Genomic DNA, 24628 nt, shown 5'->3' on the forward strand with positions numbered 1-24628 from the left:
ACCATGCATACCAGGATTGGGTGGTGGGGGGACCATGCAAACCCAGAAAGGGGAGTAAGAAGACCATGCATACCAGGAAAGAGAGGTGAGAGGACCATGCATACCAGGATTTGGGGGTGAGAGGACCATGCATTCCAGGATTGGGGGGTCAGGGGACCATGCATACCAGGATAGGGGGTTGAGGGGTAGCATGCATATCAGGATTGGGGGTGAGAGAACCATACATATCAGGATTGGGGGTGAGAGAACCATACATATCAGGATTGGGGGGTGCATTATTGCATTATTATTAAATCTTCAAAAATAACCTTCATATAAATTCTAGAATACCCGATGCGTTAGAATCGGGCCACCATCTAGTACCTCTCTATATAAAATCAATGTGTCTGTGTGTGTTTATCACCAACCAATCACGAAGCATCTTTCATTTCACCAGAGCTGTTCAAAAGAAGCTAAGCTGTGATTGGTTGCTATGACCAACAGTTTTCCTTGCAGCCAATCACTAAGCATCTCTCATTTCATCAGAGCTGGTTAAAAGTAGCTGAGCTGTGATTGGTTGCTGTGCGCAAGTTTTCCCACTTGACAACACCTCAGCAGACACTGACATGGTGGAAGACATCTAGCATCCCCAGGAACATAAGCTCCAGCCATCATCTGTCCCCAAGAAAGGAGCATTGAGTACATGACAGAAATAAATCCCCCCCTTCCGTGTGGTATCATTAAGTGACACACATGAATATAGGAAAGTGCACATATTAAATGTCATGTGGATTTAATATTTTCTCACAGACACTTTTATGCATTATTGATGTGATACTGTGCTCTGATGCTGTGAGTTTTTTAAAGTGCTACTTTCCCCATAATTCACCTGAATATACCCATATAACACATAATGCTTTTCCCATAACAACCCATTAAATATGATACTATACTGCATACAGATGCTGTACATCCATGAGCAACTCAGCCAGACAAATTACAAGTTGATGGTGCATGAAAATGTGTGTGAAGGTTTCTCCATTGTACTAATGTATAAGGTTTGTGCCTGTCCATTGGTGAAAAGCATGACTGTGAGAGTATCAGCCTGATCAGTAGAAAACCTGGGATCTTAGTGAACCATGTTTCTGTGCAATTTCACTCTTCTACTTTTACTGGCTTTAACGGGATGATGTGGGATATTAGGGGTAGTAGACCGGTATGTCTTGCTGACGGGATGATGTGGGATATTATAGTGAATGTGGCTATGCGGCGTGGGCGGGGCTCTACACTCAGCTTCATATATAGACATAATCATTATAATTTGTTATAACTAACCGTAGTTAGTTACTATGCCTGGGCACCGCGGGGCTCTTCAGCTAGTAATATTATATTTTTAATTTATCCTGTCTATTTCCAAGGACAAGAGACAATGACACTTGTACAAAGAATTTAACACAGAGGCAGGTCAGGCAGCTGCTGAATGGGAATTGGAGAGAGGTGACCTAGATATTGGCATGGGGGTGGTATAAATGCAAGGCTCATTTGTCCTGGGTAATAGAGTCCCACAGCTTAATCATAAACCATTTTGTTATCTATTATGGTTTCCCCCTCTTTTCTATGTCCAGTGATCTACTACATTTGGAAACCTTCACTATGTTCAGGAATCCCTGACAGTGTATGGCCAGCTCAATCCATGCAGAAAAACCCCCTGTTAAGTCCCTTCCACAACCACTATACCAATTTATATTAATACATAGGGGACATTATGTTGATATAATTGGCCACAGAAGCCATTTATTAACAAACAATAACAAAATTAAAATAATGAAATTGGGGGAGATCATTGAAGCTACAAGATCTGGCACATGTAAAACAAAGTTGTGATGACACAGCATTTGTTCTTGATTAGGCCAGACATGTTTTGCTTTGGTGGGTCAAGAGACATAGGTCATTTCTCATATGAGACTGAACGTTGACTCTTGAATTTATTATTGTGTTGTTATCCTTGGAGGACAGGGATGCTGGGTAATTGATCAAGTGATGTTTGCTAAACATTATGATTACCCATTGCATCAGGCCGTGCAGTTTGTTGACTTGCAAACATTGAAGGATAAACTATGCAAATTGATTAAATACTTGAACAATGAGATTTGACCTCATCCCACCTTCCCGCTGACCTGTGAATGATAGCCTAAAGCAGGGTTCCCCAACTCCAGTCCTCAAGGCCCACCAACAGGTCATGTTTTCAGGATTTCCTTAATATTGTCCAGGTGATAATTGCATCACCCGTACAATCCAAGGGAAATCCTGAAAACATGACCTGTTGGTGGGCCTTGAGGACTGGAGTTGGAGAACCCTGTCCTAAAGGACAGTTGTGAAAAAAAGGAGGATATGCCTCTTTTCCCAGAGACATCTACAGAATGCCAGCTTAAGGAACCACCTTCCTAGAGGGAAGGACATTTGGAGAATCCAGGTTGTAACAATCAGGTCACCTGGCCACATACTTCACTGAGCTTGTCACTACCTTCTCTCTGTGGGTGCCCACCAAAAACGAGGGGCTAATGGTTGGGGTTGTAGGTCCTGGATGTCCCAAAGTTGCAGCTGCTCTAATCTTGATGAACCAGTGGGAGAGTGATACTCTGTCTTTTGCGCCTTGCTGTGTATTTGCTGGGCCTGTTCTATATGTTATTGTGTGTTGGTGGTTAAATAAATTATTAAAACACTGTTTAACTCTCACCCTGTGTTTTCTAAGTAGTATTCTGCCCACGGGTAAGGAGAGCATGCATTCAGTGGGATGAGCCGTGATCCATGCGGTCTTTCTAAAGACAGACAGACCAGTGGACGAGAGCTCTCACTGACCCTCATGTCTCCTGGAAAGAGTACTTCAATAGGATTAATTTTTTTACCCTCAGCCTTAACCCTCAGGTGGATGGCACACACCACCATCAGTGGTATAAGAACGCCCCAACTGGCTCCAAGGGTACATCCCTTTCCAGAGCCCTACTAAGTGCCTGATCAGCCCATCATAAATCCATCCTGAAAGGAACCATCCATATAAGTTCCCCCATAACAAATTCCAACAACTTTATTGACCTTTCCAACTGCCTCCACTCTGACACCTTAAATGCATGCGCCCCCCCACAATCTCCAACACATGCTCAATCTCTTTCTGGGTGGAGAATGCCCATAAATTAATTCCAATTGTATTCAAATGCACACCATCGATTGGCCAAAAATTTCCTTTACCATTTTCCAAGTTATGTTGCTGTACACCAAACCCCCAATTCCAGGCTGCAAAACCTGAAAAAGCTTTATGAAATTTTAACCTTGACCTATTAATTCCCTTTTTGGATCTAGCTACATGATAGGTTTTTCTAGGCCCTCTGTCAAACCAGACTACTACCATCTATTCCCTAACTGATCTTACACTCATATCATTGCCTCCTACATGCAAAACAAGATTGTCAGGCATGCTATCCAATTGTGCCGCCTTATGCAGTTCAGGTAATATCCTACTCCACACTATACCTCTGAATCCAAGCCATCTAATAGCCACAATATTTTTCTGAAAACCTATCTGCCCTCCCTCGGGTCTGATATGTGCACGGCGGCCACTCAATGCACGCAAGAATGTCCAAATAGACAGGCTAAACATGGATCTCCATCTGCAATAAATAAAAGCTGAAAAAATTATCATAAAAAAATAGATCAAATTAAAATTATCACAACATGTATATTTATTGATGAATATATGACTTGCAACATCTGCAAAAACTAAGCCTCTACACAGATTAATTTTCTGAAAAGTAAATGGGTTTTGGTGATATAAAAATAGTGATACAAAAGATACTTTTTTATAATATATAATGTTCTAAATTTTATTTTTAATCACTAAAATCTAAAAAAAAATCTAAGCATAATGTCACCATAATAGTACTGATCTGTCAGTTAATGTTTCCTACATAACGAATACTGTAAAAACAAAACCCAACAAATAATGATAGAATTTAAGTTTTTTTTCACTCTTTCGCCCCACTTGTAATTTTTGCAAACATTATTTGGTAAAGTGAATTGTGTCATTTAAAACTAAAAAAATCAATACTATAAACTTCTGCAAAAAAAAACAAGCCTTCATTTAGCTACAGTTGTGGCCAAAAGTATTGACACCCCTGCAATTTTGTCAGATAATACTCAGTTTCTTCCTGAAAATGATTGCAAACACAAATTCTTTGGTATTATTATCTTCATTTAATTTGTTTTAAATGAAAAAACTCAAAAAGAATTGTCCTAAAGCCAAATTGGATATAATTCCACACCAAACATAAAAAAGAGGGTGGACAAAAGTATTGACACTGTTCAAAAAATCATGTGATGCTTCTCTAATTTGTGTAATTAACAGCACCTGTAACTTACCTGTGGCACCTAACAGGTGATGGCAATAACTAAATCACACTTGCAGCCAGTTGACATGGATTAAAGTTGACTCAACCTCTGTCCTGTGTCCTTGTGTGTACCACATTGAGCATGGAGAAAAGAAAGAAGACCAAAGAACTGTCTGAGGACTTGAGAAACCAAATTGTGAGGAAGCATGAGCAATCTCAAGGCTACAAGTCCATCTCCAAAGACCTGAATGTTCCTGTGTCTACCGTGCACAGTGTCATCAAGAAGTTTAAAGCCCATGGCACTGTGGCTAACCTCCCTAGATGTGGATGGAAAAGAAAAATTGACAAGAGATTTCAACACAAGATTGTGCGGATGTTGGATAAAGAACATCGACTAACATCCAAACAAGTTCAAGCTGCCCTGCAGTCCGAGGGTACAACAGTGTCAACCCATACTATCCTTCAGCGTCTGAATGAAAAGGGACTGTATGGTAGGAGACCCAGGAAGACCCCACTTCTTACCCCGAGACATAAAAAAAGCCAGGCTGGAGTTTGCCAAAACTTACCTGAAAAAGCCTAAAACGTTTCGGAAGAATGTTCTCTGGTCAGATGAGACAAAAGTAGAGCTTTTTGGGCAAAGGCATCAACATAGAGTTTACAGGAGAAAAAAGAGGCATTCAAAGAAAAAAACACGGTCCCTACAGCCAAACATGGCGGAGGTTCCCTGATGTTTTGGGGTTGCTTTGCTGCCTCTGGCACTGGACTGCTTGACCGTGTGCATGGCATTATGAAGTCTGAAGACTACCAACAAATTTTGCAGCATAATGTAGGGCCCAGTGTGAAAAAGCTGGGTCTTCCTCAGAGGTCGTGGGTCTTCCAGCAGGACAATGACCCAAAATACACTTCAAAAAGCACTAGAAAATGGTTTGAGAGAAAGCACTGGAGTCTTCTAAGGTGGCCAGCAATGAGTCCAGACCTGAATCCCATAGAACACCTGTGGAGAAATCTAAAAATGGCAGTTTGGAGAAGACACCTTTCTAATATCAGGGACCTGGAGCAGTTTGCCAAAGAAGAATGGTCTAAAATTCCAGCAGAGCATTGTAAGAAACTCATTGATGGTTACCGGAAGTGGTTGGCCGCAGTTATTTTGGCAAAAGGTTGTGCAACCAAGTATTAGGCTGAGGGTGCCAATACTTTTTTTTTGGCCCATTTTTGGAGTTTTGTGTGACTTGATCAATGTTTTGCTTTTTGCTTCATTCTCTTTTGTGTTTTTTTCATTTAAGACAATTTAAATGAAGATATAAATACCAAAGAATTTGTGTTTGCAAATCATTTTCAGGAAAAAACTGAGTATTATCTGACAAAATTGTAGGGGTGTCAATACTTTTGGCCACAACTGTATGTCAACTCAAGTATATAGAATTTGTAGCTCTTAGAAGAAGGGCAAGAAACAGAACAAAGGTGCAAAAAATGAAAAAATTGCCCAGTTGGCAAGAGGTTAAACTTTGTCTTTCAATTACCTTATTAGTTAACATATCATGTATAGAGACATGATGAGCACATCAGTTATAATATTGTATGTATAAAAATTATACCATACTTACATTATGTTGTTAAACTATAATGTAAAACGTTTTTCAACTCAGACAAGTAATGACTTGCTTGCCTATAGCAGTTTGTAAAGCACAACACAGTGTTGGTATTTTATTAGAATACTATCACAGTAAAGCGAAATGTTTTACTGTACTATTGAAATTTTTTACATTCTACATAATAAGATCATAAGAGATTCTACAGCCAGTAAAACTCAATAATCTTCTGTGCTCTGGATGAATATGTTACATATTATTTTGTACTAGATTACTAGATGTGTGCCCGATGCTATCGCATCGGGAGGGCAGTAACATCACCATGGGGGCAGCTTTGTGATGCAGTCAAAACTGGCAGGAAAGACGGTGTTTTGCGGCCTGTGCTGGAGATTGTGTGCGGCGCCACCAGAGGGAGGCCGCACCCAATCTCCAGCACAGGCCTCAAGCAGCGGTCTTTCCTGCCGACTGTGACTGCATGGAGGTAGGTGGGCAGGCAGCAGCGGGATCCAGCACGCTTAGTCAGGCTGTGGGTCCTGGCGGGGGTCCGGCAGTGGCATCCCTCTCATTACTCCCCCCTCATTACATCCTCTCATTACACCCCTCTCACAGCTGGCAGGAAAGACGGTGTTTTGTGGCCTGTGGTGGAGATGGTGTGCGGTGCCACCAGAGGGTGGCTGCACCCAATCTCCAGCACAGGTCCTCAAGCCGTGGTCTTTCCTGCCAGCTGTGACTGCACAGAGGTGGGTGGGCAGGCAGTGGCGGGATCCGGTGCGTGTAGTCAGGCGGTGGGTCCTGGTAGGGTCCGGTGGCGGCATCCCTCTCATTACTCCTCCCTCATTACACCCTCTCATTACACCCCCTCATTACACCCTCTCATTATACCCCCTTCATTACACCCCTCTCATTATATTCCCATCGTTACATCCCTTTCACAGCCTCGTGATCGCAGCGGCGGCCTGGGTCCGAGCGACAGCTGGGATCTGAGCGGCGGCTGGGATCCAAGCAGTGGCCGGGATCTCAGCGGCGGTTGGGATCACAGCGGTGGCCTGGATCCGAGTGGCAGCTGGGATCCCAGCGGCAGTTGGGATCGCAGCGGTCGCCTGGATCCCAGCAGAAGCTGGGATCGCAGCAGTGGTCGGGATCGCAGCGGCTTTCAGGATCACAGCAGCAGCCTGGATCCGAGCGGCAGTCGGGATCACAGCAGCATCCTGGATCCGAGCGATATCACCTGGGTGTTCCAAAATGGCACTCGGCGTACTTCTGGTGCGGCGCCGTGATTGTGGGATTCGGGGATATCCAGTCGGAAGTGGATGACAGAGAATTTAAGGCAATTGTATGGATATAGATTGTTTAAAACAGTGGACCCCAGGCCTGGACAGAAACAGAAGCAGTCCTCTGCATAAGAAGAGTATGTGGTCCCTTTGAAGTCCAAAGGTTCATAATAACGCATTTCTTTATGTACAGATTTGGAGATGGAATAGGCCACCTTACCTCTTTGGCACCTGTACAGCTGCACAAGTTGTACCAATATCGCATCAGCTTCACCGACCCATCTAACTTACAGCACCATTCTATCTCCAGTCTACCACATTTATCTCTATCCGTGTTCCATTAGTATGTGAATCCAGATCTTTTCTTCTGTGTAGGGATTCTCACAAAAACACCACCTGAAAACATACTCTTCTTGGCTGTTTGCTACACCTGGTGCTAATGCACCAAGCTTGCAGACAACCAGACATCATGGGCCAACGATTGACATATGTCTCCCAAGCCACAGATTGGGATTCCTAATACAAGGTGTTGTCATGTTTAATTTTTAGCTATTTTCTCTAAGCAATAAAGCTAATTTTACACACATCATTTTATTTTATGTATTTTACATGCCATTTTTGTTGGGATTTTTAAGGAAACAAATATTGTATCCAAATGTTTTTGTAAAATGTATAGTGAAATCTCTAATTTTTTCTTCCACTTTTCATTTATTCTCTTTGATATGACTTGAAAATCACCAATAAATAGTTCATATTAGAGTTAAGCAAATTGATTCAAAGTGAAAATAATTCATGTTGATTATTTTAAAATTAACTTGTGCCAAATTAACTCTCACTTGGACAAGTTATGTGTGGTGCAGTTTTTTTGATATAATTTAGTGGATTTCACTGCCATTAAATAAATGAGAGCAAGCACTCAGCACTACTTAAAGCAGAGGTGGACATATTGCATGTGCAGCCAATGCAGCTACATCAGGGCCCAGCAGTAGAGGGGGGACCCTGCAGGGCTGCTAATACTGAGGGCCCCTGGCAAGATTGCCCTCATTTGTGGTGGTCAGGGAGTAAGCTCTGCTGCCTATAAGAGAAAATGCATCCTATTCCTTGGCCGCACTTCCTGTCTGAAACAGCAATGCGGCTGGATGACGTCATCATTCAGCATGCATCTGTTTGAGACAGAAAGAACATACATCCACTCTTTTGCTACATTTTTCATATACAAACATGGTTCAGCTTGAGATCTTTTAAATCCTTCATCTATCAAAACTTTTTTAATTTTCAAGTTCCAAGCTATTGCCGACAGCTTAAGTCCATAGAGAGATTTTTGCATTTTACAAATAAGATGCTGTTCACCCTTTTTAATATAGCCCTCGGGTTGGCTCATGTACAACTCTTCTTCAATATCACCATGTAGGAAGGCTGTTTTGATGTCTTAATGTCTCACTGTCATCTGTTGAACTGCAGCTACGGACTTTAAACTTCTTAATGTGGTTTGCTTCGCAACTGGAGAAAATGTAGCATCATAATTTTCACCATACTTTTGCAAGTACCCTCTGCGACCAATCTTGCCTTAAACCAGTGAACTTTACCTTCTGAGTCATGTTTGTTGTTGAAGACCCACTAACATTCGATAGCTATTTTTCCTTGTGGTAGCTCAGTAAGCTCCCATGTCTGGAGTTGGTGAAGGGACTCCCATCTCTTCATTTGCGGCATTTATCCACTTCTGCTTCTCGTGGACAGGCTGTTTTTGCATCTCTTGGCATGACTGTTGCTCTGGTTCAGGAAGTGTTCTGACCATATAAGAAAGGCGTCTAGCTGGGATACCTTTGTTTGGCCTATGTGATCTCCTGACTGGATGTTTACTTGGTTCTTCTGTGTCTTCCTGGGTCGCTTCAGAGCTTATCCACACTTCAGTGTTTTCTTTTTCGGCATTGGTGACTGAGATTCTTGTTCTCGCTTCTTAGGTTGAATAACTGGTGTAACTTCATGGAATTTGAGCTGTACAGAGTTTTCATCAATCAATACATCTCTGCTGATTGTTACTGTGTTGGCCTCTGGGTGCAGGATTCTGTTTCTTTTTGGAGTTTCGTTATAACCAGAACTTCTTGCTTTGCGTATCCAGGTGTTAGAATGGCCAAGTCAAAGTCCAGACCTGAATCCAGTCGAGAATCTGTGGAAAAAGCTGAAAACTGCTGTTCACAAATGATCTCCATAAAACCTCTTTGAGCTGGAGCTGTTTGCCAAGGAAGAATGGGCAAGAATTTCAGTCTCTCAATGTACAAAACTGATAGAGACATACCCCAAGCGACTTGCAGCTGTAATCAAAGCAAAAGTGGTCGCAACAAAGTATTAAGTTAAATAATATTGCACGCCCCACTTTTCAGTTTTTGAATTTCCACAAAAATTTAAAATAACCAATAAACTTTGTTCATCTTCACAATTGTGTTCCACTTGTTGTAGATTTTTCACCAAAAATTTACATTTGGTATCTTTATGTTTGAAGCATGATATGTGGGAAAAGGTTGAAAATTTCCAGGGGACCGAATACTTTCACAAGGCACTGTAGGTGTCTCTCAGTAGTCACCTTTGTGCAGTACTTGTTATCATGGAGTACACAGGGGCTGTGCCGCATTCTGTTTTCTTTTGTGCGGACTTCAATCTGTTAGTTGCTGCCCACTGCTCCAGTTTATTTATATCTTCTCCAGTATTAGCTATCCCACCTAGCTTTGTGTCATAAGCAAACTTAATCAGTTTACCCTCAATTCCTTCATCTAAATCATTGATAAAGATGTTGAACAATACAGGGCCCAGGACAGAGCCCTGTGGTACCCCACTTGAGACATTCTTCCAACTGGATGTGCAACCATTTACAACCACTTTTTGGGTCCAATCATGAAGCCAGTTGCCTTGTCCATTCCATACTTAACACTAGAACTACCGGAGGGGTCATTTTGACCCTTTTGCTATTTCTTTTTCCTATAATTTCTAAAATTTTAACAAATGAGTTCTGACTTTTTGTGACTTTTATTTATTCATGATAGTGTATATTTTAGGACACACAAATGAATTGTAACTTTTTCAGGGGCCCGGATTTTACAATTCATACCTATAAGTACTGAAGGGGTCAATTTGACCCCATACATAAAAGTAGTAGTAGGCAAGTCACCTAATATTACAGAGTACAGAAAATCACAGTGTTTCTCCCTAGTTGTAGAGTGTAATTGTATCTTTGCATATCAGGGATGATTCAGCATTTTGTTTTGTCTAAACTTGTCTGAACATGTTTGATCCATGTCTCTTGTAGTGATTTCTGTCTACACTTCAGTAGCAAACATTACAGTTGAAGCTACAACTCTGCATGTTTGTACAGTGTCGTTTTATTACTTCTGCGATCTTACAAGTCCCTTTTTGCGACGTATATTTGAAACATGAGTAAGCAGAGGGGTCTGACAAGTGATGAAATTTTGAAATGTCTTCAGAATTTATCTGAAAATGAGTCAGAAGAAGTGGCCCATCATCCGCAATGTCTGAACCACAAACTAAAGGACAAGAAATCCGCAAGCGTCGAAAATGTGGAGTTGGAAGATGCAACAAAAGCAAAACAACTAAAACTTGCACAAGCTGTGACAAACCAGATTGTGGAAAATGCACTGGGAAAGTGTAAGAAAGTACTGTTTGTGTTAACTGTTGGACACCGCATGCTATGACCATGTAAAAGGAAAATGCGTGCTGTACTTGATCTTAACACTGTTCCTACTAAGTTAAAATAAATGTTCTTTAATATGTTGGCAACAAAAAAGTTATTTTTACTCCAGAGTCAGTACTTTTGAATGGGGGTCAAAATGACCCCTAATGGTAGTTATAGGTATTATGAAACATGCGGTAGTTCTAGTTTAATCATTTTTTCAAAGAGGATTGTGTGAGATACTTTGTCAAACGCTTTACTGAAGTCAAGATATACTATATCTACAGCATTTCCCTGATCCACCCAGTCAGTGATTCTGTCATAGAAGGAAATTAAGTTAGTCTGACATGACTTATTAGTTACAAACCCATGCTGACTATGTTTAATCTTATACTGACCCTCCAGCATCTTCATATAGTACTTTACAGACACCACACTGGTCCCGCAGCACCATTTTCTACCCATAGCTTCCAACATAATAACATACTATTATATGTAATAGCACCACATATAATAGTATGTTATTCATGTTATTAAATATTTTACCACATTTTTTGCGTCAAATATTTTTTTCCCTATTTTCCACCTATAAAACCTGGGTGCGTTTTATCGTCCGGTGTGTCTTACAGTCTGTAAAATACGGTATATTGGGAATGAGGTAATGTGGCAGATGTGAATGAGGTGTAAGAAGAATTTTATAAAAGCCCTCTGGTTTTGGAACCAGTCTTAGCCCTACTCTATGGAGGCTTCACCAACTGTCCTTGCTCCCTCTGTGGGCCAGAAAAGACCTGTCTCTCTCAAAAATTACTGCTCCACATCTGGAGCACTTTTTCATCAATTACAGGAGAGACATTCTTTTACAAGTGATTACACAAAACATGCACCCCATTAATCAAGAAACAAAGGTGGCCCACTATGTTCCACTGAGGCTTGGCAAACACAATTATTTCTTTAAAGGCAAAGGAAGCTAATAAATGGCATGGCAATGAATGCATCACCAGCAACTTAATTAGGTTTGAATGCAGTTGCTACAAAATCAGATGACTAGAAGTCTATGGTTGTTTCCGGGTACAGTTAGCTACTGATACTTGACAAAAAGCTGCTGTAACTAAATAAAAAGCAAAAGTGCATTTAAATAACTCAGATATCTTAGTAATACTGTCTTAGATTAAAAATAGCATAAAAGCCATCCCACCGTCAACAAGGTGACTCTGATTGGGACAGATCTACACTGTCTAATATTAAAAACCTTACCATGTGTCAGAGTTGACCTCAATGTGTGAATATGGGCAGAAAAGAGGACTGGGTCCCAACCAGTGAACATCAGTCTGGGAAAACCTTTATACACAATTTTCAGCTTAGAAGAGGGAGGACACACCCCGGCTCGCACAGAATGCAAAAATACAAAGAAAAAGCACAAAAATTGAGCTTGGTTTGAGTTGTTCACTTTGGCCTTTAATCCCTTTCTGACATTAGACGTAATGATCTGTCTATGTGACCTGGGCCTGTCTGACAATGAACGGATCATTATGTCATATATTTAATGCGACACTGAGACTGAAGTCGCGGTGATCGCATTAAACTTCTGGTGCCATCTTACCTGTGGGTAGATGGTACCATCATCCTGGGGGGGTGTCGCTGCCTTAACGCACCCATAATTCTGAACAGCCATTCACAGTGTTTCTCAGTGCTTCAGCCAATCAGATTGCATGAAACACTGAGGTCTAAGCCTAGAATCGTGCTCCATTCTCTCCCTTCCCTTTCCCCCTCTTTCTACCCCCTCCACCTCCCTTTGTGCTGCCTCAGTGTGCACACTTAGCAGCCGCCGAGCATTGATTGGTGATGCATTTCACTCATCAGAGCTCGTGCCTGCTGTTTTTTCTTTTTCTTTCTCATTCCCATTGCGTTACCCAGTGCTCACGTCCAGCAGCCGCTGAACTTTGATAAGTGACGCAGCTCACTCATCAGATCTTGTGCCTCCAGTTTTACACTTTTCTTTTCACAGACATTATTTTCTCCCTGGTTCTTTTTTTCTTTTAGCTTTTTATTTTCAGACAAGTTTGTAACAAGCACTATCCCCCCCTTACATACATAAACAGTTAAAAATAAATTGCTGACAGAATCACCATATTCATAAAATATCATCCCACCTGTCCCGTTCATCCCAGCAATGCTATTCAGTGGGGGAGGCAAAAGCTTTCCTTGCCTCTGACACTGATAGTGAGGGAGAGGATCCCACATTTCTTTACTTTTCAGATTCGTTGTCCTCTTCCTCTTCCTCCTCCTCATCTTAGTTCTCTGGTCCTGATGAACCACTTTGCAGATGTTCCAGGACAGAGGAGGAAGCAGCGCCCACCATTCCAGAAGATGAACCAGCGCACCCCATTACAGACCCAATGTGGACCTCGCCCCCTGAAAATTATGAACCACCAATTCCTGATTTTGTGGCAGAATCAGAAATCAAGTTTGACACCACTGGCCTCACACAACTAAACTTTTTCAAAGTCTTTTTCTCTGAGGATTTTGTTGACCTCATGGTGAGCCAAACTAATTTATATGCTCATAAATTTTTGTCGCAAATTCCTGATTCATCATTTTCTAACTGGTCTCCTGTAGACGCAATTGAAATAATGCAGTTTTGGGGCCTGGTCCTTCACATGGGGATCCTGAAGAAGCCAGAACTTCAGCAATATTGGAGTCTTGATGTTTTATACAACACTCCAGTGTTCTGAATGGTCATGGTCCTATGCATATCCTATGCAGCCACATGTGAGCCTTCTGTGGCTTTTACAAACTGCTGCAAAGTGTAATATGGCAGCTGGCATTTTTTTTTCGACATTTGTATGAATTGAATAGTAAATTGTTTACATTTTTAAGGCCAAATGAACTTCATAAGATTTGATTCATATTGAATTAATTTACCCCTTATATCTATTCAATATTAAAAAATGTTAAGGGATAATATTAAGAGTTTTAGAGTTCAGTTGTTGAGCTATAACTATATTTAAGGGAAATAAAAAATCTTAGCTAAGGCAATATCCTGGCAGGACAAACTAGTTCTGCTTACCCCTGCTGATGTGCCTATTACACTCTCTTGAATTATATCACCCACTTACTTTCATCTCCATTGCCTCATTATATTTTTATTCTTTTTTTTCTGGCCAAAATGTATAACTTTTTATATTCCTGTGAATAACTTTTGAATTAAATGAAAATGAACATTTATCAATTTGAAATATAAATGGAAACTCAAAATAAAATATTTAAAGCCTGAAAGTATTGAACTTTGCAAAGTGTGGTAGGGTTGTTTTTATACTGTAGACACACTGAACTGGAAATGAGAATATTTAGGTCCAGAAGTATTCAACATCAAGAAGTTAGTTACTGTGCTTAAGCTGTATAAAAATAGAGTAGGTGACACGGGTTTTTTGTCTATTTTAGAAGTAGGGAATACATATTGCTTTTATTCATGCTGATCATACGTACTTTCCTTTTGTTCTATTGTTCTTCATTTGTACAATGAAGTTTTCTCAATACAGTATAAGCAAAATACACTGCTTGAAAGGCACGAGATATTATACCTTAGAACACTTATATAATTTTCAACCTGTCAAATTGTTTCAATCATCTTAAGAATCATTGCAAGTTTTGCTGAAACAGTTTAAACAAAGGACATGTTCACAATAAGTATGACATAAACTTGGCACACACACGTGGGTTTTCAAATGCAAAAAGTGATATTTAATGGAATACAGTACATACAGTCAGTGACGTTTCGGTCTTATGACCTTCATCAATGTACTGAAAATAAATTAATATAGTTATTTAACAATAAGTAATATGAGGTATATACATATACAAAAATTGCTGGGTATAAGACAATAAGTACAACAATGTATGCCATGAATCATCATACAACAAATAGCAAGTGGGCTTGAAAGACCATATAATGCTGAGGGTAGCAATAAAAAGAGCAGGTAACAGGTAAAGAAGAATGCACATACCCCTGTACTGTACTGAACGCTTTAAGTGTGTGAGCAAAAGATCCTGTGAGAACAAGAGGTGATTTGAAGATTGTGTTGCAAAATTGACTGACATTTGGAACTGCTCATAATTCCATCACCTGTACTAAAGCTTCAATACCAACTACCGAATACCAACTGATTGCATAATGCTTCCGCCACAATGCTTTGCTGTTATGGTGTTCTTTTGGTAATTCACCTTGTCAATTTTGCGCAACCATACCTTTTTGATTTATGGCCACAAATAGTTTAAGCTTGGTCTCATCTGACCCTAACACATTTTACCACATGCTTTTGAAGACTTCATGTAGGTTATTTAAAACAGAACTTGGATGTTTTTCTTTGTTAGAAAAAGAATTCAGTTTTGCAAAATTACCCCACAAGCAGGGTAGAATATGGGACATTGTTATTACATGCAACACATGACCAGTATTTGACTTAGATTCCTGCAGCTCCTTTCTTTCTAATGTCACTGTTATGCCAAATTTAAGCCACTTCTTGTTCCCGGATTTTACAATGTTCCACAGTATATCTAGTGCGTTTGAAAAAATGTTGTACCCGTCTACTTACTTATAATTTTCAACAATGAGATTCCTTTTCTTGGTTATAGACCATGACCTTTGATATAAAATGCAACTACGAAAATGTAAAGAAATTCCTACTAGAACAGCAAAACTTTATATGGGGTTATCAGAATCACTTTAAAGGATGGCAGCTGTGTGCTGACTACTATTTATCATGAGTTTACATGTGATTGGCTAATTCTAAACTCAAACACATCCCAAGTTATAAGATGGTGTTCACACTTACTGCATGTAACAATAGTTGTGGTCATTTTCCTGACAGAGGAGTACTTGACACGTTGCAACTCGTAGAATAAAAACCACATGTTTGAATAAATTGCTGAGATTTGATGTCTTCCATACACAGCAACACGGGAGGCATCCTCAAATAATTCCAATCTTCATGATTTTTGATTTTATGATCTGTAAATCTACAGCAAGTATACAAAGGATTTAAAAATGCTTTTTAACTCATAAATCAGGTTAGTACTGTCAGGTTAAGAAGAACTATAACTGCATGTTGAGCTATTTTCTCCCTTGTATTTTATCTTTCTCAGTGAAGGAAGTTGTTGCCTAAAATCTTGCGATACATGGCCCCATCCATCCTCCCTTCAATACAGTGCAATTGTTCTGTCCCATTAGCAGTAAAGCACCCCCAAAGTGTGATGTTTCCTCCACAATGCTTCACAGTTGGGACAGTGTTCTTGGGGTTGTACTCATCCTTCCTTCAAAAATGGTGAGTGGAGTTGATAGCAAAAAGTGCTATTTTGGCCTTATCTGAACACAAGACCTTCTCCAGTGCCTCCTCTGAATCATTCAGATGGTCAATTGTGAACTTCAAATGGGCCTGGACATGTGCTGGCATGAGCTGGGAGATCTTGAGTGCCCTGCAGGATTTTAATCCAAGGCGGCATAGTGTGTTACTAATTATAATGTTTGAGACTGTGGTCCCAGCTCTCTTAATGTCATTGACTTGGTCCTTCCATGTAGTTCTGTGCATATTCCTGACCTTTCTCAGAAACAGCCTTACCCCACTAGGAGAGATCTTGCATGGAGCCCCAGACCGAGGAAGATTGACAGTCATGTTGTGTTTCTTCTATTTTCTAATAATTATGCCAAAAGATTTTGCACTCTCATCAATATGTCCTGTAGCCCATCCCAGCCTTGTGTAGGTCCACAATTTTGTAACTGGTGTCCTTATACTGCTTTTTGGTCTTGACCATGGTTGAGAGGTTGGAGTGTGTGGACAGGTGTCTTTTATACAGGTAACGAGTTAAAACAGGTACAAATAATACAGGTAATGAGTGCAGTGTAGGAGGGCTTCTTAAAGAAAAACTAACCGGTCTGTGAGAGCCAGAATTCTTGCTCTTTAGTAGGTGATCAAACACTTATTTCATGCACTAAAATGCTTTTTATTAAAAAAATCGTACAATTTGATTTTTTTGTTTTTTTTATTGTTAGATTCTGACTCTCACAGTTAAAGTTTACCTATGATAAAAATTACAGACCGCTCCATTCTTTGAAAGTGGGAAAACTTGCAAAATCGGCAGTGTATCAAATACTTATTTTTCCCACTATATTATAGATACAGGTACATCTCACAAAATTAGAATATTTTATAACACCAGCTTGAAAAACTGATTTTAAAATCCGAAATATTGGCCTACTGAAATGTATATTCAGTAAATGCACTCAGTACTTTGTCGGGGCTCCTTTTGACATCAATTACTGTATCAAATTCTGCAAATTACTTGAATTTGGCATGAAAATTCTATTAAATATATTCCATTGAATGTTTGCTATTATGCTCTTGGGTCATTCTAGACTCTAGAGGTTAAAAAACATCATGTGCTACAAAATAAAAATAAATAATGCTCACCTTGATACTGACGTGTTCAGCTGCCTAAACTCACCCTCGAGTTCTCTCATTCATGAGCCACTTCCATCTTCTAGTATTGTTCTCTTTGGGTATCTTCACTTTATACCCAGGCTTCCAAGACCAAGTAGGTTTCTGAAATCAAGGCACAGCTTGTAAAGTCAGAAAATAACACAGTTTCAATAAGATTACTCACATTTTTTTCAGGAAAATTTGCTTTGTAAAAATATCTTTATAAAATATTTGAATATTTGTAAAAAAATTTTTTTTTTTACAAAATCCCCAAATAAAGAACAAATAAAGAAACAAATAAGTTTTCAATAAATTTATTTATTTATGTAATTAAAAAAATAAATAATAAAAGTACACATATTTAGTATTGTTGCGTCCGTAATGATCTGCTCAATAAAACTGTCACACTAGTTAACCCTTTGAGTGAACACTGTAAAAAAATAAAAAACGAAGCAAAAACAATGCTTTATCATCATACCGATGAACAAAAAATGCAATAAATTGCGATCAAACAAACAAATGTAAATAAAAGTGATATCGCTGAAAAGTCATCTTGTCTTGCAAAAAAACAAGCTGCCATACTGCTCCATCAGCAGAAAAATAAAAAAGTTATAGCTCTCAGAAAAAAGCACTGCAAAATAATTATTTTTCCTATAAAATAGTTTCATTGTGTAAAAGCGCCAAAACATCCAAAAAATATAAAGTGGGTATCGATGTAATCGTACTGACCCGAAGAATAAAGAAGTATTATTAATTTTATCACACGCAGAAGGGTATAAAAAAACAAAAAACAATTCCTGAATTGCTGGTTTTTGTTCATTCTGTCTCCCAAAAATTGGAATAGAAAGCGATCAAAAAACGTCATGTGCTCAAAAACGGTGCCAATAAAAACATCAACTTGTCCTGAAAAAAACCAAGCCCTCACATGACTTCAGCTGAAGTATGGAAAAATTATAGTGGTCTAAATATTTTGATGCAAAAACTAGTTTTTGCAATAAAACGTGCATTTTAATATGTGACAGCAGCCAAACATAAAAACTCTATATAAATCTGGAATCCCTGTAATTGCACCGACCTAAAGAATAAAGTCACCTTTTCACTTAGACCATATGAGGAATGGCGTAAAAAATAAATAAAACCAATTCTTCACCTGTTGCTGATGTTTTCATTATGCCTCCCAAAGATCTCAGTAATGCTGAGCGACATTTTTCCTGCGCTGAGCGCTTGCACTGGGGTTTCCGTGTAAATCTCTGAAATACGTGATTCAGACAGAACCCCCGGTGGAAGATTCCCTATAATGAGGGAGATGGAGGCACTGTAGATGCTATCTGACCTGCTATCTGAACAGAGTCCAGACGGAGTCCAGAGTAAGTCTGCTGCCTCATTATAGTGAATGGATCCCTCAGGGGTTTTCTCTGTGACGACACTCAGAGATTTAGATGGAAACCACAAAATAAGTGTTCAGCATAGAGTGTCGGATAAATGTGATCCCAAACATTATGTTAAATGTTCCAAATAAAAGCTTTAAATCAATCCACAAAGAAAGAAAGTCCCCACTCAGGTCGGTCATCTGTTAATGGAAATATAGGGGGCTTACAAGTTGCTGGTAGCACAAAGGCTCTGAAAAAGCAAAAGGACTTCTCACCCTCCTAAAGAAATTCAGAAAATTCTCCAATCCCAAATCCCCCTCCTTTCTGAGCTACAGTGTGCCTAAACCACATTTAGTACCCACATGTTTGGTATTTCTGTCGTGATGAGAGCCCACCTAACTTACGGGTGCATGTCTCCAGAAGCATGAGCTGGTCATAATGTACTGGTGACTGCAAAGTACTGGTCATTACAGTGTACTGGTGTCATGCAGTGTAGAAAAGACTAATTGCAACATGAAGGGATGAGTTGAACGGAGCCTAACACTAGGGAAGGGGGGAGTGGAGACCCCTAATCAGATCTAAAGTCACCTACACTTGTCACCGATCAGGAACCTAATCCCTGTCTGACCCTGCCGATAAGCCCTACTTAGGGAATGATGGGGTGTGCACTAGTCAATCCCCACTATCACTAAAGACATCTAGCATTGATGCACAAGGGAAACCCTTATCTTCAGTAGACTCCAGCAGCACCAAAGAGGAAGATAGCTGACTACTATAGCTATAAGCCTCAACTAGGGGAAATGAAAATATCACCAGCAAATACCAGCAGCAGGCTGGGAGTCTATAAACACACAGGTCCATGTGTGTCAATTAGAGCAGGAGAAAGGTTTCCACTGGGTCAAAGAGTCAGAAGGGTTAAGAAGGTGTCTGCAAGGACAAAATAAGAGACCTTCTGCCGCTAGATGCAGTGCGACTGTCTGCAGCCTCTCGAAACAATCACTGACCTCAGGGAGACCAGACAAAGAAAACACTGTGGCAGCCGGCAAAGGCACTCAATCAGTGAAATCCTAGGTGCAATGCTCCCTGGGAAATACGAATATGCAAATAAAGTCCGTGGAGCCTCATTTAAGAGTCTCAAACACAGGACTAGCCAGATCTTCCTCCAGGGAAGGACACAGCCAGGGGGTGGCTCCTTTTGGAAATCACCATTACCACCATGTTAAGTGGCCCTTTAAGTCAATATCCAGCTCTTTACGAGTTTACAGATGTGACAAGGGAAATACCAAGGCCAGGTATCCATCCACAGACAGCTGTTTCGGGGTGTTGCCCCTCATCAGTGTGGAGTAGGATTCTGGCTAGGTGGGAACAATGCCTAGTAGACCAACATCACGAAACCATCACTGACCTCAGGGAGACCAGTCAAAGAAAACACTGCGGCAGCCGGCAAAGGCGCTCAATCACAGTGAAATGCTAGGTGCATTGCTCCCTGGAAAATACGAACATGCACATGTTTGAGACTCTTAAATGAGGCTCCACGGACTTTATTTGCATGACTGCAGCCTCTGACACACTCGTGACAACTGGTCACCACAACGGCAGTTTTTCAATTTTCACTCAGTAACATCCACTACTGCTTGTTTCTGTAAAACACCCATTAAGTCAAAATCATCACTACATTTGTAGATAAATTCCTAAACGGTTATAATTTCCAAAATGGGGTCCCTTGAGGGTTTAGTCTACTTTTCTAGCACTTAGGGGCTCTTTATATGGAATCCGCAAACTATTCTATTAAAATCTGTGCTCCAGGAGGCAAATAGCTCTTTGTCCCTCCTGAGTCTCTCCATATGGCTTGCATTACTGTACATCCACATATGGGATATTTCTACATTAATCAGAAATATTGGTACCATTTTTACCCATTTCCCAGTATGAAAATGTAAAACTTGTGGCTAACACACCATCTTGGTGGTAAAGTTGTAACTTATATTTTCTTCATTGCCCAATGGTATAAAATTCTGTGACAAACCTGTGGAGTCAATATGATCACTGCACCCCTAGATGAATTAATTGAAAAGTTTAGTTTGTAAAATGGAGTCACTTATGAAGGGTTCTGCTGTTCTGGCAGGAGCTATGCCAATAAAAAATGGCACTCTCAAACAAGTGCAGCAAAATCTGCTCTGTAATATGGCACTACTTTCTATCTGAGCTTTGCAGTGTGCCTTAAAAGCAGTTTTCGTCCACATATGGGGTATTGGTGAACTCAGGAGAAATTGTACAACAAATTTTTGGTGTTCATTTTCTTCAATTACCCTTGAGAAAATACAAAATTTGGACATTAAAAATTATTTGTGGGAAAAATGTGATTTTTTTTTATTTTCACGACTTAATGTCATAAACTTCTGTGAAGCACTTGGGGGCTCAAGGTACTCAATACACATCTATATAAGTTCCAAAGGGGTCTAGTTTCTAAAATAGTGTCACTTGTGGGGGGTTTATACTGCTTAGGCACTGTTTTTTTCCACGGCTCTACATTATAAGCTTCTGTGAAGCACCTGTGGGTTCTAGGTCCTCAATACACATCTAGATAAGTTCCTTAAGGGATCTAGTGTCCAAAATGGGGTAACTTGGGAGTTTTGACTGTTTAGTCACATCAGGACCTCTCCAAACATGACATGGCATTCGCTGTTTATGCCAGCACATTTTACATTCAGAAAGTGAAATGATGCTCTTTCCCTTCCTAGTCCTGCTTTGCGCCCAAACAGTGGTTTTCCCCCACATTTGGGGTATCGGCATGCACAAATGAAATTGCACAATAAATAGTATGGTCCATTTTCTCCTGCTATGCTTGAGAAAGCAAAAAAATAGGTCTAAAGGAAAAGTTTTGTAATAGATTGTTAAATGTTTCTTTTTTCCTTCTAAATTCTATTAATTCCTGTGAAGAAACTGAAGGATAAATAAACTTCCTGAATGTGGTTTTTAGTACCTTGAGGGGGGCAGTTTTTGAGTGGTGTCAGTTTTGGTTATTTTCTGTCATATAAGCCCCTTAAAATCACTTCACATGTGAGGTGGTTCCTAAAAAAAATGGTGTTAGGGTTGACGGATTGCACTAAATTGAAATAAATTATAAAGTGCAATCACAACCCGGGGTCCTCCTTGCAGAGATAATAATCTGCTGCTAGTGTAAACAAATGATGCATAAAAAACTAGCAAACACGCTGCGTTAAAACCACACAGCGCGAACGGGATGCAGAGTAATAAGCTCAGCGAACCACCGAGTGGCACTGAAAAATGAGACGTATGCAATACCCTGTTAAACTTGCAGAAAATAAGCACGTGGGTTGAGTTTGCCCCGCAAGCGACCCGTGCTAAACGCACACGTGGCGAAGACAGGTGCAAAGTCAAGCAAAAAATGAAAAATCTACACTACCTATCTAAAGCTGACCAGTGCTAACCACTCAAAAGCATACAGACAGAGCGGAAGAGTATCCACCCACACACACCAAAACACAAATGATGCTAGCATGTTCACGTGCACCGCTGGAAGCCTTAAATGCGCTATTCTCCACCCCAAAAACTCATGCCCAGTCAGACAGGGCGTCACCCATGGGCCAATACAGAGCTGCAGCATCACCAGAGCAGTCAGCGTCTGAGCGCATATGAGAGGGCGCCACATCACGGACATGCTCAGTAAGATGATTTCTGGACATAAACTCCAGAGGGTAGGGCTCCCTCTGTATACCACTGGTTAACATAGACTTAGCTGGAGAGCCAGCACTAACCACATGGACACTGTGAAGCAGTGCAAGATGCTGGGACCGATGTCTGCTCTAAACAGCAATCCCAGTGGCCAGGCCTGAATGAGAGACTGCAGAGGCAGATAAGGCAAGAGACCTATCCCGCACAGCAGTAGAATCCCCTCACCTAACAAATGGCTTTGCAAATTTTGTTGTAAAAATTATAAACCACTAGTCAAAGTTTACCCTTATAACTTCCTAACAAAAAAAAATATTTTTCAAAAATTGTGCTGATGTAAAGTCGACATGTGGGAAATGTTATTTATTAACAATTTTGTGCAACTTGATTCTAAGATTTAAGAGCATAAAAATTAAAAGTTTGACAATTGATACATTTTCAAAATTGTCAACAAATTTCAATTTGCTTCACAAATAGATGCAAGTCATATTAAATTTTTTTTTACCACTATCATGAAGTACAATATGTCATGACAAAATATTCTCAGAATAGGTGGGATCCAGTGAATTGTTCCAGAGTTATGACCTCATAAAGTGACAGTGATCAGAATTGTAAGAATTGGCCTGGTCAGGAAGGTGAAACCAGGCTTCAGGTTGAAAAAATTAAAGCACCATTCCAATGCTGAAAAATAAGTATGGAGTGGTGCTTTAACCGTAGGTTGGTAAAAACAATAAATTAATACACAACCTGCCACTCATCTGACCAACTGCTACAGCCCATAGTCTGGTCCTCTGCTCCATTCAGACTATATTTTTCCCTCTTTCCACTTTCCCTGATCATAATTGACAGCTTTCTCTTGCCAAGGAGGAGTGTCACATGAACCCATTTCATGTTTCTGCATATGCCCACTGACGGTAGAGGAGCCCATTGGTGCTCATACACTGTTAGAGCATATGGAAACCCAGGGTGTGTGTGTGTGGGTTCGCTCTGAACTCTGGCTCTAGTCTGGGGCCACTGCTCACTACCCACATACTTTCAGAGACAAAGCACCTAAGCGACTTTGTAGAAGAGTCAGAGATCAGCGAGAGAGTGCATAGATAATATGTGTGTACCACTGTGCTCCTTGTGTGCCAGTGTGCATGAGCAGGAATTTAAAGTGAATTAATACAGTGCTTGCCCTGGACAAGCGAGGTTTGTCAATCAAAATCAGTGAAAATGCTCAGTATGCAAATTGTAGGGTATAGATAGTATATTATGAATTCTTTGGCTATACCATGGGAACACCAAATCATTTGCATATTAAATATAAGTCAGTTTTTCCACCACTAAAACACCAAAGGAATTCTGCTGGTATGAATTTTATAGGGGCTAAGTTCCCTATATAAATGTTTAAGCTTGAGATTTGTAAAGGCTCACTGGATGCCCAAGTCTGAATTATCAGAATGCATTATCTTCCTCAGCCTCTGAAGTCCAGCATGACAAATGGAAAAAAGGTTATTTAATGGCAGTAATGGTAAAAACTCACCAAACAGCATGTGTTGCGTGCGCGGCTGTCTAATGCCTAGTTTCACATTAGCGTTTACGGCCGCAGCGTCGGGCTGCGCATGGCCGCCGCTAAGCCCCGCCCCTGCCGCGCCTCCGCCGGTAGCTCTGCCTACGGACGCATGACGCTGCATGCGTCCTGTGTCCCCTATCTTTAGCACTGGGGACGCAGGCCGTGCGCAGTATGCGTTTGGCGGCGCATGCATCCTTTTGACGCTGCGCCGACCAGCGCCAAACGCAACAGGTTGCAATTTGGTGCGCTATGCACAGCGTCAAAAGGACGCATGCGCCTCCAAACGCATACTGCGCACGGCCTGCATCCCCAGTGCTAAAGATAGGGGACGCAGGACGCATGCAGCGTCATGCGTCCGCAGGCGGAGCTACTGGCGGAGGCGCGGCAGGGGCGGGGCTTAGTGGTGGCCGGGCACAGCTCGACGCTGCGGCCGTAAACGCTAACGTGAAACTAGCCTTACAGATACAAAACATACAAGAGGAGAGACTTGAACATATTATGCGTGCACACCCAAGAAATTCAGATAACACCCGAGCATGCTCAGGTAACATGTTATAAAGTTCGCTCATCACTAATCATGAACCTACATTCCTATAACTTACTCAACTTAGTTCCTTGTATCACCTTGACACTA

The 24628-nt window shown here is 40.6% G+C and overlaps 1 long non-coding RNA gene across 1 annotated transcript in view; it reads right to left on the reverse strand.

Moving 5' to 3' along the window:
* The window catches only part of LOC141100224 (uncharacterized), a 303864-nt gene that overhangs the window by 172371 nt on the left and 106865 nt on the right, over positions 1 to 24628 (reverse strand). Inside the window, exons 2-3 of the long non-coding RNA XR_012234647.1 lie at positions 17368 to 17499; positions 15736 to 15919 (exon numbers count right to left, since the gene is read on the reverse strand). This is a non-coding gene — a long non-coding RNA (uncharacterized lncRNA). The remainder of the gene's footprint in view (positions 1 to 15735; positions 15920 to 17367; positions 17500 to 24628) is intronic.

The sequence above is a fragment of the Dendrobates tinctorius genome, unplaced genomic scaffold (assembly GCF_039654945.1).
Source record: "Dendrobates tinctorius isolate UK_male_01 unplaced genomic scaffold, ASM3965494v1 ptg000103l, whole genome shotgun sequence".
In the NCBI taxonomy this organism is placed as follows: domain Eukaryota; kingdom Metazoa; phylum Chordata; class Amphibia; order Anura; family Dendrobatidae; genus Dendrobates; species Dendrobates tinctorius.